The sequence below is a fragment of the Lipotes vexillifer genome, unplaced genomic scaffold (assembly GCF_000442215.2).
Source record: "Lipotes vexillifer unplaced genomic scaffold, Lipotes_vexillifer_v1.1 scaffold822, whole genome shotgun sequence".
Taxonomy (NCBI): domain Eukaryota; kingdom Metazoa; phylum Chordata; class Mammalia; order Artiodactyla; family Lipotidae; genus Lipotes; species Lipotes vexillifer.
This window is the reverse complement of record NW_006770496.1, coordinates 324,477-342,910: the sequence shown is the minus strand read 5'-3', so window position 1 is coordinate 342,910 and position 18,434 is coordinate 324,477.

Genomic DNA, 18,434 nt, shown 5'->3' with positions numbered 1-18,434 from the left:
TCGCTGTTGTGGCCTCTCCCGTTGCGGAGCACAGGCTCCGGACGCGCAGGCTCAGCGGCCATGGCTCACGGGCCCAGCTGCTCCGCGGCATGTGGGATCTTCCCGGACCGGGGCACGAACCCGTGTCCCCCGCATCGGCAGGCGGACTCTCAACCACTGTGCCACCAGGGAAGCCCCATAGAGTCTTTTAAGAACACAGAGGAAGAGCACTTAATCATCCTGAAGGAGAAGACTTATTGGTAGAGTAAAGCCTTCAGATAGGTACCGGCTTCAGAAAGGGCCACCTGGTGGGTGCAGCTTCAGTTTCTTCTGCATAATACTGTTCTAGGCAATTTGCTTAACTTCTTTGTGGCAAGGTAGTTTAACAGATTAATTTGAACATTTCTCTCAAACTTTTCTTTCCACACTGAAGTAGAAGCAAAGATTAAAGGAAATTACCAGATTAAGTATGAGGTGATGATTCTCTTCTTAGACACTTTCTTGAAGAGTTGGTATTTGGATGCTACACAGGAGTGGCCTGAGGTAAAGGGAGAGAGAATGCTGAGTAGCAACGAAATTTAAGTTGGAGAGGGAATATAGGAGAAGGGGAAGAGAGAATTTTTACTGATTAATTATTATTATTAGTAGTAGTAGTAGTATTTTTTTTCATTGCAGAAGACCTGGTTGGAAAATTGGAAGAGATTCAGGATGAACTGATCTTAAGTATGAATGTCCCTTATCGCAACTCATGTGCATCCTGCCTTTTAGCATTTCTGCATACTTCTATGTCCCCCTGTACATTATGGGGCAAGAGGAACATGGATGGATTGTTACTTCAATAAGAGGGAACTAGACTTAACCAGTGAGAATATTTCTATAAGTAGGAGCAGTAGTGGCTCAACTACTGTTAATCAAACCTCAATGCTTTTACCTATAAAATGGGAGTAATAATATTACCTACTACGTAGTGTCATTGGGAACATTAAATAACATAATATCTAATACATCTGCCTAGAGGAAAAAATGAGTGAATTTTTATTAATTAAAAATTATTTTAATAAATTACATTAGATTATATATTATAATTTAATTAATATTATTCATCAATAATATGAATATTATCTGGATAATCTTTAATTATTTTTACTATTTCCAGTATTTATTTAAAACAACAACAACCCTCCCAAAAAAACCTCAAGTGTACAAGGGATTTGATTATATAGAAGCCAAGAGAAAAAATAGAAAATAAAAACAAAGCCATAATTGACCTAGATTTTGGAATTACCTATCCAGAACTTTGGAAGAAGTATAATTTATATGTTCAAGAAGGAAGGAAGGAAGTGTTAAGAAATTGGATTAATAGATAAAGAATTTCAACAGAAATTTTGAATTATTAAAATATCAAATAAAAATTGTGTGCATGAAAAATGCATTATTTGATATTAAGAATTTAGCAGAATACAGGATCAAGGAACTGGAAGACAGGCTAATAGATAATATCCACAATGAAGCCCTGAAAGGGTAAAAAAGATACAAAGTAAAGAATAGAGAAAAGTAATGTGAAAAGCAGCGAAAAGGGATTGTAGTTGACAGAACAGTGGCAGCAATCCCATTCCTAAGTATATGCTCAAAAGAAATGCATAGATACATATATGACCATCAAAAGGCATGCATGATAAAGTTCATATAAGGAATATTTGTTATAGTCCCAACCTGAAAACAACCCAAATTCTCATCAGTAGCACAATAAATAGTACTAAAATGCTTTGAGAATAAACAAACTAAAACTACATACAAAATAATGAATAATTTTCACAAACATTATTTAAATTGCATACTGAATGACTGCATTTCTATGAAGCTCAAAAATACTCAAATCTTGTCTATGCTGTCTTAAGCGCAGATAGTGATTACTCATGGCGAGAAGAAGCAGTGTGGACTAGACAGGTGTGCAAAGGGAGGTTTCCAGGGGTGCTGGTGAAATTTTGTTTCTTGGAGTTTTGGTTAAAATGATATGCTTACTTTGTGAATTTATAGGGCTTTATATTTATGAATTCTATACTTTTCTTTTGATGTTAAACTTTATAAGAATTACTAAAAATGTTTAATTATACATTAAATACCTTGGTAGTCTAAATGTCAGTATTACTATTATGGTTAATGCTTATGATTATATGTCCTATATGGAATGGAATTATCAAAAGTTTCTTTTCTTTTTGTTTTAGTAGCAACTTTATTTTTTTTCAATTTCTTGTACTGATACCAAACAAACAAACAAAAACAAAACACCTTAAGCATTAAAATGATGGTGTTGCACCAATTTTACGCTTAATTTCAACATTAATATTAACACTGAACAGTAATAACTCAAACAATGTGAAAGCCTGATATATCAAAACAAGAGTTTCAAAACAAAAGGAAACACAGTCTCTTGAATAAAAGAATCATAAGCATAGATGCTAAGAAACAATAATATGTACATGTTACCAGGATGAATGTGCAGTTTTGTAAGAAGAACAGTCATGTTCATCATTTAGCATCCTTCATTTTCAGCTGATGGAGTTGTATTGTAAATTCAGTTAGAGCATGTCATTTCACTCTATCATGAATATTGTATACATGTTTCTGTCCGTTTATTGGAACATATACCTGTAGCAACTCTCCCAGCTTCAAGCTACCAGGAGTATTGGATACAATTTTACATTAAATGCAGGCTAAGTTTAAATAATATAAAGAAAAATCTCTTGACTCCAAATGCAAAGAATGACCTGTAGTAGATAAGCTATATCTAAAGCATGGCTCCCTCAATACGTTTGTTATCTTCTTGACCTAGAGACTGAAATCTTAACAGACCCTAAGTAAGGGTGGGCATGGAATAGATGGTGAAGGGGCAGTTAAGACTCTGTATCTTCTCAATATGAGAATTGTGTTCCCAGAGCTCTGCTCTACACTTTTAAGTAAAATAGGAGTAGAAGAAATATACCAACCTATCAAAGGAAAGTGATTTAATTCAGCCTGCATTCTGGGAATTTAATTTTTAAATAAAGGTTTCCCCTCAGAATATCTAATCACAGGCCTTCCCCACTGCAAGTTTGCACAGGGGACAAGAGATGGAGACCTCCTATTCTGCCATCTTTCTGACTCTTACTGCAAGTTTAAAGTTCAAATTTATATTACCCACATGGTCTGAAAAATTATAGCCTGAGATATTAATGTAAGCATTCCTAAGTAGTTCTCCAACCTGTTAGCAAAATATGTGCATCTTTCTTCAAAATGCATCTAGTATCAAATAATTCTCATGGTTTCTCCTTACCATACTATCTTAGCAACCACCATTATCTTACCTGTGCATTATTGTGATAACTGCATAACAAGTTTCTTTTCTTCTATACTTGACATCTCTATTTATTTACAAAGTCAGATCTTGCCTCTCATCTGCTCAAAACTCTCAGTGATTTCCTATGTCACATGGAATAAACTACAAGTCCTTACCATGCTTTACCAGGCATCTTGTGCCAGGCTCCTCTTGATCTGTTCCCCTACTGATTTTCTGATCCCATCTCCTTCCACCACCACCACCCCACTTCACTCTGCATCACACACACTGGATGCTCTTCTTGGGAAATGCCAGGCAAGCTCCCATCTCATACCTCTGACTACTCCCTCTGCTTGGAACACTCTTCCCCAAGAAAGTCTTGTGTTTATCTTTCCCTCCTTATTCAGAGTTCTTCTCAATTAGCATCTGTTGTTGGTTGAATTGTTCTCCCACCACCCCGCCACCTCCCCCCACCAAATTCATATGTTGAAGTCCTAACACCCAGTATCTCAGAATGTGATCTTTCTTGGAAATTGGATTGTTGCAGAAGTAATTAGTTATATTAAGATGAGGTCATTAAGGTGGGCCTTAATCCAATATGACGGGTATCCTTATAAAAAAGTACATTTTGGGGCTTCCCTGGTGGCGCAGTGGTTGAGAGTCCGCCTGCCGATGCAGGGGACACAGGTTCGTGCCCCGGTCCGGGAAGATCCCACATGCCGCGGAGCGGCTGGGCCCGTGAGCCATGGCCGCTGAACCTGAGCGTCCGGAGCCTGTGCTCCGCAACGGGAGAGGCCACAGCAGTGAGAGGCCCGCGTACAGCAAAAAAAAAAAAAAAAAAAAAAGTACATTTTGGACACAGGCATACATACAGGAAGATTACCTTATGAACTTATAGATACATAGACAGTCCTCTATGTACCAAGGAGAGAGGCCTAGAACAGATCCTTCCCTCTAAGAAGGAACCAGCCTGCTGATACCTTGATTTCAGACAGCTAGCTTCTAGAACTGTACATTTCTGTTGTTTCAAAGCCATCCAGTTTGTGGTACTTTGTTACAATAGCCACAGGAAACTAACAACAGCATTTAGTCAAAGAGGACTTCTCTCTGCAGTTAATATAAAATAACATTATGATTTCATTTCCCTTTATCCCATACCTAGTATTATTTATTCTTGGGGTCTGAATTCTTTGTCTCCTTGTCACAAAAATGCAAAGTTGGAGAATTTGTGTGTATTGTCTTGTACTATCAAAAACAATGCAAGAAACAGAATCCAACAGCACATTAAAAGGATCATACACCATGATCAAGCGGGGTTTATCCCAGGAATGCAAGGACTCTTCAATATACACAAATCAATCAATGTGATAAACCATATCAACAAACTGAAGGAGCAAAACCATATGATCATCTCAATAGATGCAGAAAAAGCTTTCAAAAAAATTCAACACCAATTTAGGATAAATACCCTCCAGAAAGTAGGCATAGAAGGAACTTACCTCAACATAATAAAGGTCTTTTATGACAAACCCACAGCCAACATCATTCTCAATGGTGAAAAACTGAAACCATTTCCTCTAAGATCAGGAAGAAGACAAGGTTGTCCACTCTCACAAATATTATTCAACATAGTTTTGGAACTTATAGCCACAGCAATCAGAGAAGAAAAAGAAATAAAAGGAATCCAAATCAGAAAAGAAAAAGTAAAGCTGTCACTGTTTGCAGATGACATGATACTATACATACAGAATCCTAAAGTAGCTACCAGAAAACTACTAGAGCTAATCAATGAATTTGATAAAGTAGCAGGACACAAAATTAATGCAAAGAAACCTCTTGCATTCCTATAAACTAATGATAAAATCTGAAAGAGAATTTAAGGAAACACTCTCATTTACCATTGCAAAAAAAGAATAAAATACCTAGGAATAAACCTACCTAAGGAAACAAAAGACCTGCATGCAGAAAACTATAAGACACTGGTGAAAGAAAATAAAGATGATACAAACAGATAGAGATATATACCATGTTCTTGGAATGGAAGAATCATCACTGTGAAAATGACTATACTATCCAAAGCAATCTACAGATTCAATGCAATCCCTATCAAACTACCAATGTCATTTTTCACAGAACTAGAACAAAAAATTTCACAATTTGTATGGAAACACAAAAGACCCCGAATAACAAAAGCAATCTTGAGAAAGAAAAATAGAGCTGGAGGAATCAGGCTACCTGACTTCAGACTATACTACAAAGCTACAGCAATCAAGACAGCATGATACTGGCACAAAAACAGAAATATAGATCAATGGAACAGGATAGAAAGCCCAGAGATAAACCCATGCACCTATGGTCATCTTATTTTTGATAAAGGAGGCAAGAATATACAATGGAGAAAAGATAGCCTCTTCAATAAGTCGTGCTGGGAAAACTGGACAGCTACATGTAAAAGAATGAAATTAGAACACTCCCTAACACCATACACAAAAATAAACTCAAAATGGATTAAAGACCTAAATGTAAGACCAGACACTATGAAACTCTTAGAGGACAACATAGGCAGAACACTCTATGACATAAATCACAGCAAGATCCTTTTTGACCCACCTCCTAGAGAAATGGAAATTAAAAAAAATAAACAAATGGGATCTAATGAAACTTAAAAGCTAGCCACAGTACAGGAAAACATAAACAAGACGAAAAGACAACCCTCAGAATGAGAGAAGATATTTGCAACTGACAAAGGAATAATCTCCAAAATTTGCCAGCGGCTCATGCAGCTTAATGTTAAAAAAGCAAACAACGCAATCCAAAAATGGGCAGAAGACCGAAATAGACATTTCTCCAAAGAAGATATACAGATTGCCAAGACATGAAAGGATGCTCAACATCACTAATCATTAGAGAAATGCAAATCAAAACTGTAATGAGGTATCACCTCACACCAGTCAGAATGGCCATCATCAAAAAATCTACAACCAATAAATGCTGGAGAGGGTGTGGAGAAAAGGGAGGCCTCTTGCACTGTTGGTGGGAATGTAAATTGATATAGCCACTATGGAGAACAGTATGGAGGTTGATTAAAAAACTAAAAATAGAACTATAATATGACCCAGCAATCCCACTACTGGGCATATACCCTGAGAAAACCATAATTCATAAAGAGTCATGTACCACAACATTCATTGCAGCTCTATTTACAATAGCCAGGACGTGGAAGCAACCTAAGTGTCCATCGACAGATGAATGGATAACGAAGATGTGGCATATATCACCAATGGAATATTACTCAGCCATAAAAAGAAACAAAATTGAGTTATTTGTAGTGAGTTGGATAGACCTAGAGACTGTCATACAGAGTGAAGTAAGTCAGAAAGTAAAGAACAAATACCATATGCTAACACATATATATGGAATCTAAGAAAAAAAAAAAAAGGTCATGAAGTACCTAGGGGTGAGACGGGAATAAAGACACAGACCTACTAGAGCATGGACTTGAGGATATGGGGAAGGGAAGGGTAAGCTGGGACAAAGTGAGAGAGTGGCATGGACATATGTACACTACCAAACGTAAAATAGATAGCTAGTGGGAAGCAGCCGCATAGCACAGGGAGATCAGTTCAGTGCTTTGTGACCCCCTAGAGGGGTGGGATAGGGAGGGTGGGAGGGTGGGAGACGCAAGAGGGAAGAGATATGGGAACATATGTATATGTATAACTGATTCACTTTGTTATAAAGCAGAAACTAACACACCATTGTAAAGCAATTATACTCCAATAAAGATGTTAAAAAAAAAAAAAGAAAAAACAAAACTAAGTAAATTTGGAGTAACTGGGAAAATGTCTCCTAAAATCTCAGCAAATATCAGTCTTATTTTGTGAAAGGTAAGAAGTGTTTTCTTTTAAATCAGGAAAATGACAAGAATGCCTGCTGTGGCCATTTTTATCCAACATTGTGCTTGAGGCCCTAAGTAGGGCTGGAACACAAAAATATAATAAAGGTTGTATGATTTTGAAAGTAAGAAAAAATTGTCAATATCCCCACACAATATATTTGTATTTGTATCTTGAAAATTTGAGAGAAATATTTGGGATTAATGTGAGTTTAGCAGGGTAGCCATATATAAGATCATAAATGCATTATGTTCTTATACACAGCAACAACAAATAAGATAACACTATAAAAACAATAAAAACTGTAAAGCACTATGTAATAAATATAAAAAAAGTGTGTAAAATGTTTAGGGGAAAATTATAACATTTTTTTAAAAAGCGTTAAAGAATTGAACATAGAAGTATTGGTATCTATGCCTGAAAAGTCTTAACAATACATATAGGGTAATTCAGTCCTAATTGATACATGAATTTAATGCATTAGCAATTATGATCCCTTCATGGTTTTTATGGAATGGACAAGTTGATTATATCACTTACAAGGTGATTGAGAGGGCCAAAAATTATTAAGAGAAGATTTGAAAAAGAATAAGCTGAGGGTATTTGCCACATAGATCTCAAAAATAATGTGGTAGTATTTGTGTTAAGAGTTAGATAAATGGAATAGCGGCACAAAACAGGGAAAAAAATACATTTTAAACCCTGCTTTAGGACATATGTGGCACCACAGACCAGTGAGGGAAAGAATTAACTCCTACATTTATAATGATGGTGGAAATAGTTATTCATATGAAACAAATAAAATATATGCTTACCTCCTATCATGCCCAGAAACTAATTATAGGAGAAATGAAAATCAGGAAAAGTGAAATGTTAAAATGAGCAACATCTATTTTCTAAAAGACAACATTAAGTGACATGATGGTCCTATGGTCCATGGTCCAGGAGAGGGTAACTGCAAGATACATAAATGCCTAACATTAATAACTGAAGTACATAAATTAAAAAAAACCTTTCAAACAAGATTTGCATGTAAAAATGGGCAGAAGATATAGAATGGCAATGATCAGAAGAAAAAAATATTAAATATAGCTATAGACATAGATATGGATATAGATCTATGCAGACGTACAAACACTTTCAACATTATAGTGGTTATGCGGGAGGAGATGGAGAGGAATGAGATCAAAAGGAGGAACACAGACTATTATATAGATAAGTAATATTTTATTTTTAAGTGATTGCTGGGTGCACGGCATTTGTTATATTATTTGCAGATTTATTTCATTTAACTGAAATATTTTGTTATAAACTTTAGAAAATATGGACAAAGGATATTGCATGTTAAAAACGTTGAGTGATTCCCTTGACCACAGGGAGGGTAACCTTTATATCTCCAGACTCTGGTATGAAAAGTCACTCAGATAATTTTTTCATGAGAGACTGTGAAAGGATGTGATTGAAGCTCTGTTGAACACTCCAGTTCAGCTCAGCCACTCCCTCAATACTTTATTCAAAAAAAAAAGACAAATTTGTCTTAAAGAGAAAAAACAAAAAGGTGAAGATGAAGGAGAAACCCATATCTAAAGACAATGTAAACATTTACAAAGAAAAGTTGGGGTTTAGGAGACCTAAATCCAAACCCGAGCTACTCTACTAACTCTGAGTGATCTTGGGCATGCTGCTTGTGATGGATTAAAATTATCACACATTTTGGGACAGTCTTCCTACTCAGAAGTGGGATCCTTTTATCCACCCTTGCTTCTGGGCTGGCTTGTGACCGATTTGGAAGATGGCAGAATTGACACTCAGCCAGTTACTACCCTAGCCTTTAAGAGGACTAATGGCTTCACCTTGGTCTCTGGGATCCCTGGACTGCAGTATCGGAAGCCCTGCTACCTAGAGAGTAAGAACACATGGCGTGTCCCTGAGAGTAAAGGGAGAGGGTGAAGGGCTACTATGAGCCCAGCTAACTGTCTCTGTAAAGGTGTAGGGATATGATTGAAGCTCTGTTGAACCCTCCAGTTCAGCTCAGCCACTCCCTAAATATCACTGAATAATCTCAGTGAATGACACATGAAGCAGAATTACGTAGCCAGCTAGGCAACTTGGACTATTGCTTACACACAGCTCTTTTCATAGTGAACATTTTTTATGCTGTCTGGACATTCTTTAAACAGGTTGGAATTGCTAGTCAAACTAGCAATTTATTTAATAGAAATCTTTTTCAGAGTTCCACTTCTGCTCAGACTGGCTTTTGCTGACTCACAAAATCATGAGATATAAAAAATACAGTTTTTGCTTGAAGCCATTAAGTACCCGATAGTTTATGATGCGGCAACAGATAACTGGAACTGAATTTGTTACCTGGAAGTGGGATGCCACCATAACTAAAACCTGAAACATGTGGCATTGGCTTTGGGCCCTCAGTGGATAGACATGGGACCTCAAGGAGACTGATAGTAAAAGCTTGAAAGTAGATGAGGGCTTGAAGGATAGTAAGGAAGTTGTATTTGATGGCTGGATTAAAAGTGGTCCTTTTTATGTAGTGGTGGAAAATTCAGCAACACTGTCACCAACAGTAATAGGGAAGATCAGAAATATACATAATGGTTTAAACTAAGGAGTTTTCCAGGCATAATTTGCAAATGGCCAAGTGGGTTCTAGTGGCCTCTCATAGATTTACTAAAGGAGAAACTTTTCATTCTATGTTATGGGTAAATATGGAGGGAAACATATAACTTATTTCTTTAATTCACAAATCTTTTGATTAAAAGGAATTTTACACAGGGCATGTTATTCACACCTGGACCTAATTTAGATACTAAGATATTAAACGTGAAGTCGGTGTTGAAATAGGATAAGACTTTGGGGGAATCTTGGAGAGAGCCAAGTGTATTTTGCATGTGGGAGAAATGGAAATAATTAGTGGCCATAGACAGAACTATGGCATATTTAAAATGGCAAAAATTCTTTGGCACTCATTGCAGTGAGTGATGAGGTCTTCTTCCTACCACTTGAATCTAGGCTGGTGTATGACTACCTTGACTAGTGGAGTAAAGCATCGTCTTTAAAAGAACAGTCAGCTCCTGTCTGGATCTCTGGAATAATATATATTATAAGCCTCCATCTATTAAATCTGGCTACCCTACTAGAGAAAATCCAGGAAGAGTCCTTCAGACAACATAAAGAGGAGAAGTACAGCTGTCTCCTGCCTTACCCTCTTCTGCTCTGTTATCAGGCATATGCTTGGAGCCCTCTTAGATTCTTCAGAACAGCTCAGGGACCAACTTGATACCACTAAGTGATCCAGTCAGCTCCATGTATAATAGAAGAAATGCACGAAGGAGCCCTACCGATTTCCTGACCTACAAATCAATGCAATACAAAAAGCTTGTTAAACTCCTAAATTTTGGAGTAGGTTTTTACAGAGCAATAGATAGCTAGACAGGCAGATAGATAACAGGTAGATGAGATAGATAGATGATAGATAGATAGATAAAATACTAAGTTAGGGTTCTATTTATCTGTGAAATAAAAAGGGTTTGAACTACATTATCCTAACCATCTAATTCTTAAGGCTAAAGATTTATTCCAGCTTATTCTTTCCACTTTTGAAGCATCTTTCCTAAATCTGCAAAATGTCCAGGTCAAAGTAATACAGTACAGAGTAGATAACTAAATCCTGGCTAGGCATTAACTAGGGTAAATACATTTGGAGAACTGCCTCTCAGTTTAAACCTGTGGAACTGTGACTATACCATGGTTTTAGAGAGACTGTTTCATCATGTCATGGCCTGTCTTATAAGACTATGGTTTCAGTTCCCTGACACTTTAAAAATAATCACAGTCAGACAGAAACTAAGCTGCTGGGGTATGTGTTAATTGCTCCACACTAGTGAGTAGAGATAACAGGAGCTGAGGTTCCCTTGAGATCCAGAAGAATTGTGAAGGGTCAGTTTCAAAATGAGTACTATTAGATTGGTTTAAAATAGCTCTTTTCTTGGACAGTATATTTAACATTGTTTGAACATTATTAAATAGGCTGAAGGTGCTCATCATAACAGTAAATTATTCAATAGAAATGCTTTTGAGTATGTGGTTTATGCTCCTTCTGTCCCCCCGACCCCGGCTGCTGGGAACTTTTATAGTATACAGGGGCTTTTATACATAGATTTCTCCATGAAATAGAGGGCACACGTTCAACATTCCGATTCTGTGATGATCTATCTGAAATGAACTGATGATTCTCAGTGGCTTACTTGATGTTTGGTGCAGTGCTTGTCTGTGGCTACAATGGTCCCTAAAATTCCAGGCCAGTGTTTTAAGATAAAGAACTTAAGATAATTTAAATCAAGCTTTATATTTTTATTAATTATAATTTTTTGCTGTTTTCATAAATAAGGATCAAATGCACAGTTTCTTTTACTTGAAAACTCTCAACAGTCTACGCATAAATAGTACCAAAATAGATATAAAAAATGAGAGGTGTCAGAGTTGAACTTACGAATTTCTGATCTATGAGATCAACTATATTGACTGGATCAACATTATAAATGCAAGACTGTAAATGACTCACTTCATTTTCTGATAACTGAAGCGACAGATTACTAACTTGGACAGACGAATGCTGTTAGTTCACATTCTTGCATTTGCAGTTGAATAAAATTTTTCCTTTGATTCAGAAGGAACTAAAATAAAACTGCTTTACACATTCTTACAAGAGCATTTTTCATTAATATCAACTATTTGTCTTTCTCATTTAAAGGAAACTAAAAAAAATGTGTCTACAAACTGTTAAAATCTGGGAGATGTTTGAAGAGAATACATTCTTTATAAGCCACAGATAGACATTTATTTATTATTTATTTCTGGGTAACACTGATATATTTTCAACTATAATTTATACTTGCAGGCAGAAATGTGTTATATTTTCAAAAGTACTAATTTGATTATATAGAACACTTTAACATGTTTTAAATTCTAATTGCTTTTCAATTAGTATAAATAATTATATTGTCTGAATATATGCATAAGTTGAATTATCACTGATTAATATTTTTTGAGTAGATACCACTTCGAATAGCAAATAGGAATAGTGAAAAATAAGTGATGTGAAAGAAAAGATTCCATCACCCAGAACTTAAAATAAATAATTGTTTTTAAAATTTATATGTATATTTTTCTAGTGCTTATGAATTCTACAAGCATTATGTCCTCAGTATATGGGGTTTTTTTTGCGGTACGCGGGCCTCTCACTGTTGTGGCCTCTCCCGTTGCAGAGCACAGGCTCCAGACGCGCAGGCTCGGCGGCCATGGCTCACGGGCCCAGCCGCTCCGCAGCATGTGGGATCTTCCCAGACCAGGGCACGACCCCGAATCCTCTGCATCGGCAGGTGGACTCTCAACCACTGCGCCACCAGGGAAGCCCTCTCAGTATATGGTTTTAAAGGATAGGTTTGTGAGTTTTTAAATTATATTCTTTCTTTAACAAAACAGGAACCTGGTGAGAGGAGGAAAAGATGGAAGAAAAAATTATTGAAATGCACTCATAATATTTTTCATATTAAGTGGACACCTTGTAATAAATATTCAAGTAACTGATAATCTGGTAGGCGTATGGTATAATTTATAAAAGGGACACACATACACACACTCACACATACACTTTTCTCTTTTCTAATCTATAATAGAATTTGAATTTAATATAAACAGAAACAACTGTTCAGTATAAGAATTAAAATACATTTTAATTTAATATAAAATTTGTTTAATGTAAACAAATAAATGTTCAAAATGACATTTAGTTCTCAGACTTTAACTATAAGAAATATTAGCTTGTAAGAAAAGATGGTTATATCTAATAGCTTCGATTGTAGGAAGAAGTTCCTGAAGACAATTAAACCAATCACACACATGAAAAAACATTGAAATATGCTTTACTGGGTCAGTGCCACTGTACCAAAGCATTGTAAGGCCACAAAAACTAATTACCAGAAATAGCTTTCATAATAAGGAGCAATCCAATAGATAAATGTAAATAAAATATAATAATACACATTGAATTTGAAAAGTTTTAAGTTAGAGGCAAGTAAAGTCTCAGAGGAGCTCCTGGAAGGAAAATATTATTTCCTCTGTGGAAGATCATACAAACTTTAAATCTGTATGAGGGGCTTCCCCGGTGGCGCAGTGGTTGAGAGTCCGCCTGCCGATGCAGGGGACACGGGTTCGTGCCCCGGTCTGGGAAGATCCCACATGCCGTGGAGCAGCCGAGCCTGTGAGCCATGGCCGCTGAGCCTGCGTGTACGGAGCCTGTGCTCTGCAACGGGAGAGACCACAACGGTGAGAGGCCCGTGTACTGCAAAAAAACAAACAAAAAAAATCTGTATGAGATTTGGGGTTTTTTTGTTTTGTTTTGTTCTTTTACATCTTTATTGGAGTATAATTGCTTTACAATGTTGTGTTAGTTTCTGCTTTATAACAAAGTGAATCAGTTATACATATACATATGTTCCCATATCTCTTCCCTCTTGCGTCTCCCTCCCTCTCACCCTCCCTATCCCACCCCTCCAGGCGGTCACAAAGCACCGAGCTGATCTCCCTGTGCTATGCGGCTGCTTCCCACTAGCTATCTACCTTACGTTTGGTAGTGTATATATGTCCATGCCTCTCTCTCGCTTTGTCACAGCTTACGCTTCCCCCTCCCCGTGTCCTCAAGTCCATTCTCTAGTAGTTCTGTATCTTTATTCCTGTCTTACCCCTAGGTTCTTCATGACATTTTTTTTTCTTAAATTCCATATATATGTGTTAGCATACGGTATTTGTCTTTCTCTTTCTGACTTACTTCACTCTGTATGACAGACTCTAGGTCTATCCACCTCATTACAAAAAGCTCAATTTCGTTTCTTTTTCCAGGTTGTTTCCATATCCAGGCTATTGTAAATAGAGCTGCAATGAACATTTTGGTACATGTCTCTTTTTGAATTATGGTTTTCTCAGGGTATATGCCCAGTCGTGGGATTGCTGTGTCATATGGTAGTTCTATTTGTAATTTTTGTTTTGTTTTGTTTTCGTTTTTGCGGTACGCAGGCCTCACACTGTTGTGGCCTCTACCATTGCGGAGCAACAGGCTCCGGACATGCAGGCTCAGCGGCCATGGTTCATGGGCGCAGCCGCTCGGCGGCACGTGGGATCTTCCCGGACCGCGGCACGAACCCGTATCCCCTGCATCGGCAGGCAGACTCACAAACACTGCGCCACCAGGGAAGCCCTATTTGTAGTTTTTTAAGGAACCTCCATACTGTTCTCCACAGTGGCTGTATCAATTTATATTCCCACCAACAGTGCAAGAGTGTTCCCTTTTCTCCACACCCTCGCCAGCATTTATTGTTTCTAGATTTTTTGATGATGGCCATTCTGACAGGTGTGAGATGATATCTCATTGTAGTTTTGATTTGCATTTCTCTAATGATTAATGATGTGGAGCATTCTTTCATGTGTTTGTTGGCAGTCTGTATATCTTCTTTGGAGAAATGTCTATTTAGGTCTTCTGCCCATTTTTGGATTGGATTGTTTGTTTTTTTGTTATTGAGCTGCATGAGCTGCTTATAAATTTTGGAGATTAATCCTTTGTCAGTTGCTTCATTTACAAATATTTTCTCCCATTCTGAGGGTTGTCTTTTGGTCTTGTTTACGGTTTCCTTTGCTGTGCAAAAGCCTTGAAGTTTCATTAGGTCCCATTTGTTTATTTTTGTTTTTATTTCCATTTCTCTAGGAGGTGGGTCAAAAAGGATCTTGCTGTGATTTATGTCATAGGGTGTTCTGCCTACGTTTGCCTCTAAGAGTTTGATAGGTTCTGGCCTTACATTTACGTCTTTAATCCATTTTGACCTTATTTTTGTGTATGGTGTTAGGGAGTGATCTAAACTCATACTTTTACATGTACCTGTCCAGTTTTCTCAGTGCCACTTATTGAAGAGGCTGTCCTTTCTCCACTGTACATTCCTGCCTCCTTTATCAAAGATAAGGTGACCATATGTGCATGGGTTTATCTCTGGGCTTTCTATCCTGTTCCATTGATCTTTCTGTTTTTGTGCCAGTACCATACTGTCTTGATTACTGTAGCTTTGTAGTATAGTCTGAAGTCAGGCAGCCTAATTCCTCCAGCTCTGTTTTTGGTTCTCAAGATTGATTTGGCTATTCGGGGTCTTTTGTGTTTCCATACAAATTCTGAAATTTTTTGTTCTAGTTCTGTGAAATATACCAGTGGTAGTTTGATAGGGATTGCATTGAATAAGTAGATTGCTTTGGGTGGTAGAGTCACTTTCACAATGTTGATTCTTCCAATCCACGAACATGGTCTATCTCTCCATCTATTTGTATCATCTTTAATTTCTGTCATCAGATTCTTATAATTTTCTTCAATAGGTCTTTTGTCTCCTTAGGTAAGTTTATTCCTACATATTTTATCCTTTTTGTTGCAATGGTAAATGGGAGTGTTTTCTTGATTTCACTTTCTGATTTTTCATCATTAGTGTATAGGAATGCCAGAGATTTCTGTGCGTTAATTTTGTATCCTGCTACTTTTCCAAATTCATTGATTAGCTCTAGTAGTTTTCTGGTAGCTACTTTAGGATTCTCTATGTATAGTATGTCATCTGCAAACAGTGACAGCTTTACTTCTTCTTTTCTGATTTGGATTCCTTTTATTTCCTTTTCTTCTCTGATTGCTGTGGCTGAAACTTCCAAAACTATGTTGAATAATAGTGGTGAGAGTGGGCAACCTTGTCTTGTTCCTGATCTTAGTGGAAATGCTTTCAGTTTTTCACCATTGAGGACGATGTTGGCTGTGGGTTTGTCATATATGGCCTTTATTATGTTGAGGAAAGTTCCCTCTATGCCTACTTTCTGCAGGGTTTTTATCATTGGTGGGTGTTGAATTTTGTCAAAAGCTTTCTCTGCATCTATTGAGATGATCATATGGTTTTTCTCCTTCAATTTGTTAATATGGTTTATCACGTTGATTGTTTTGCCTATATTGAAGAATCCTTGCATTCCTGGAATAAACCCCACTTGATCATGGTGTATGATCCTTTTAATGTTCCTTTGGATTCTGTTTGCTAGTATTTTGTTGAGGATTTTTGCATCTATGTTCTCAGTGATATTGGCCTGTAGTTTTCTTTCTTCGTGACATCCTTGTCTGGTTTTGGTATCAACGTGATGGTGGCCTCGTAGAATGAGTTTGGGGGGGTTCCTCCCTCTGCTATATTTTGGAAGAGTTTGAGAAGGATAGGTGTTAGCTCTTCTCTAAATGTTTGATAGAATTCGCCTGTGAAGCCATCTGGTCCTGGGCTTTTGTTTGTTGGAAGATTTTTAATCACAGTCTCAATTTCAGTGCTTGTGATTGGTCTGTTCATATTTTCTATTTCTTCCTGATTCAGTCTTGGCAGGTTGTGCATTTCTAAGAATTTGTCCATTTCTTCCAGGTTGTCCATTTTATTGGCATAGAGTTGCTTGTAGTAATCTCTCATGATCTTTTGTATTTCTGCAGTGTCAGTTGTTACTTCTCCTTTTTCATTTCTAATTCTATTTATTTGAGTCTTCTCTCTTTTTTTCTTGATGAGTCTGGCTAATGGTTTATCAATTTTGTTTATCTTCTCAAAGAACCAGCTTTTAGTTTTATTGATCTTTGCTATTGTTTCCTTCATTTCTTTTTCATTTATTTCTGATCTGATTTTTATGATTTCTTTCCTTCTGCTAACTTTGGGTTTTTTTTGTTCTTCTTTCTCTAATTGCTTTAGGTGCAGGGTTAGGTTGTTTATTCGAGATGTTTCCTGTTTCTTAAGGTAGGATTGTATTGCTATAAAATTCCCTCTTAGAACTGCTTTTGCTGCATCCCATAGATTTTGGATCATCATATCTCCATTGTCATTTGTTTCTAGGTATTATTTTATTTCCTCTTTGATTTCTTCAGTGATCACTTTGTTATTAAGTGGTGTATTGTTTAGCCTCCATGTGTTTGTAATTTTTACAGATCTTTTCCTGTAATTGATATCTAGTCTCATAGAGTTGTGGTCGGAAAAGATACTTGAAACAAGATACTTGATACTTGAAAGATACTTGAAACTTGAAATTTTCTTAAATTTACCAAGGCTTGACTTGTGACCGAAGATATGATCTATCCTTGAGAATGTTCCATGAGCACTTGAGAAAAATGTGTGTTCTGTTGTCTTTGGATGGAATGTCCTATAAATATCAATAAGTTCTTCTTGTTTAAGGTATCATTTATAGCTTGTGTTTATTTATTTTCATTTTGGATGGTCTGTCCATTGGTGAACGTGGGGTGTTAAAGTCCCCTACTATGAATGTGTTACTGTCGATTTCCCCTTTTATGGCTGTTAGTATTTGCCTTATGTATTGAGGTGCTCCTATGTTGGGTGCATAAATATTTACAATTGTTATATCTTCCTCTTGGATCGATCCCTTGATCATTATGTAGTGTCCTTCTTTGTCTCTTGTAATAGCCTTTATTTTAAAGTCTATTTTGTCTGATACAAGAATTGCTACTCCAGCTTTCTTTTGGTTTCCATTTACATGGAATATCTTTTTCCATCCCCTTACTTTCAGTCTACATGTGTCTCTAGGTCTGTAGTGGGTTTCTTGTAGACAGCAAAGATATGGGTCTTATTTTTTATCCATTCAGCCAATCTGTGTCTTCTGGTAGGAGCATTTAGTCCATTTACATTTAAGGTAATTGTCAATATGTATGTTCCTATTCCGATTTTCTTAATTATTTTGGGTTTGTTATTGTAGGTCTTTTCCTTCTCTTGTGTTTCTTGCCTAGAGCAGTTCCTTTAGCAGTTGTTGTAAAGCTGGTTTGGTGGTGCTGAACTCTCTCAGCTTTTGCTTGTCTGTAAATGTTTTAATTTCTCCATCAAATCTGAATGAGATCCTTGCAGGGTAGAGTAATCTTTGTTGCAGGTTTTTCTCCTTCATCACTTTAATTATGTCCTGCCAGTCCCTTCTGCAGAGTTTCTGCTGAGAGATCAGCTGTTAACCTTATGGGGATTCCCTTGTGTGTTATTTGTTGTTTTTCCCTTGCTGCTTTTAATATGTTTTCTTTGTATTTAATTTTTGACAGTTTGATTAATATGTGTCTTGGCGTATTTCTCCTTGGATTTATCTTGTATGGGGCTCTGTGCTTCCTGGACTTGATTCACTATTTCCTTTCCCATATTAGGGAA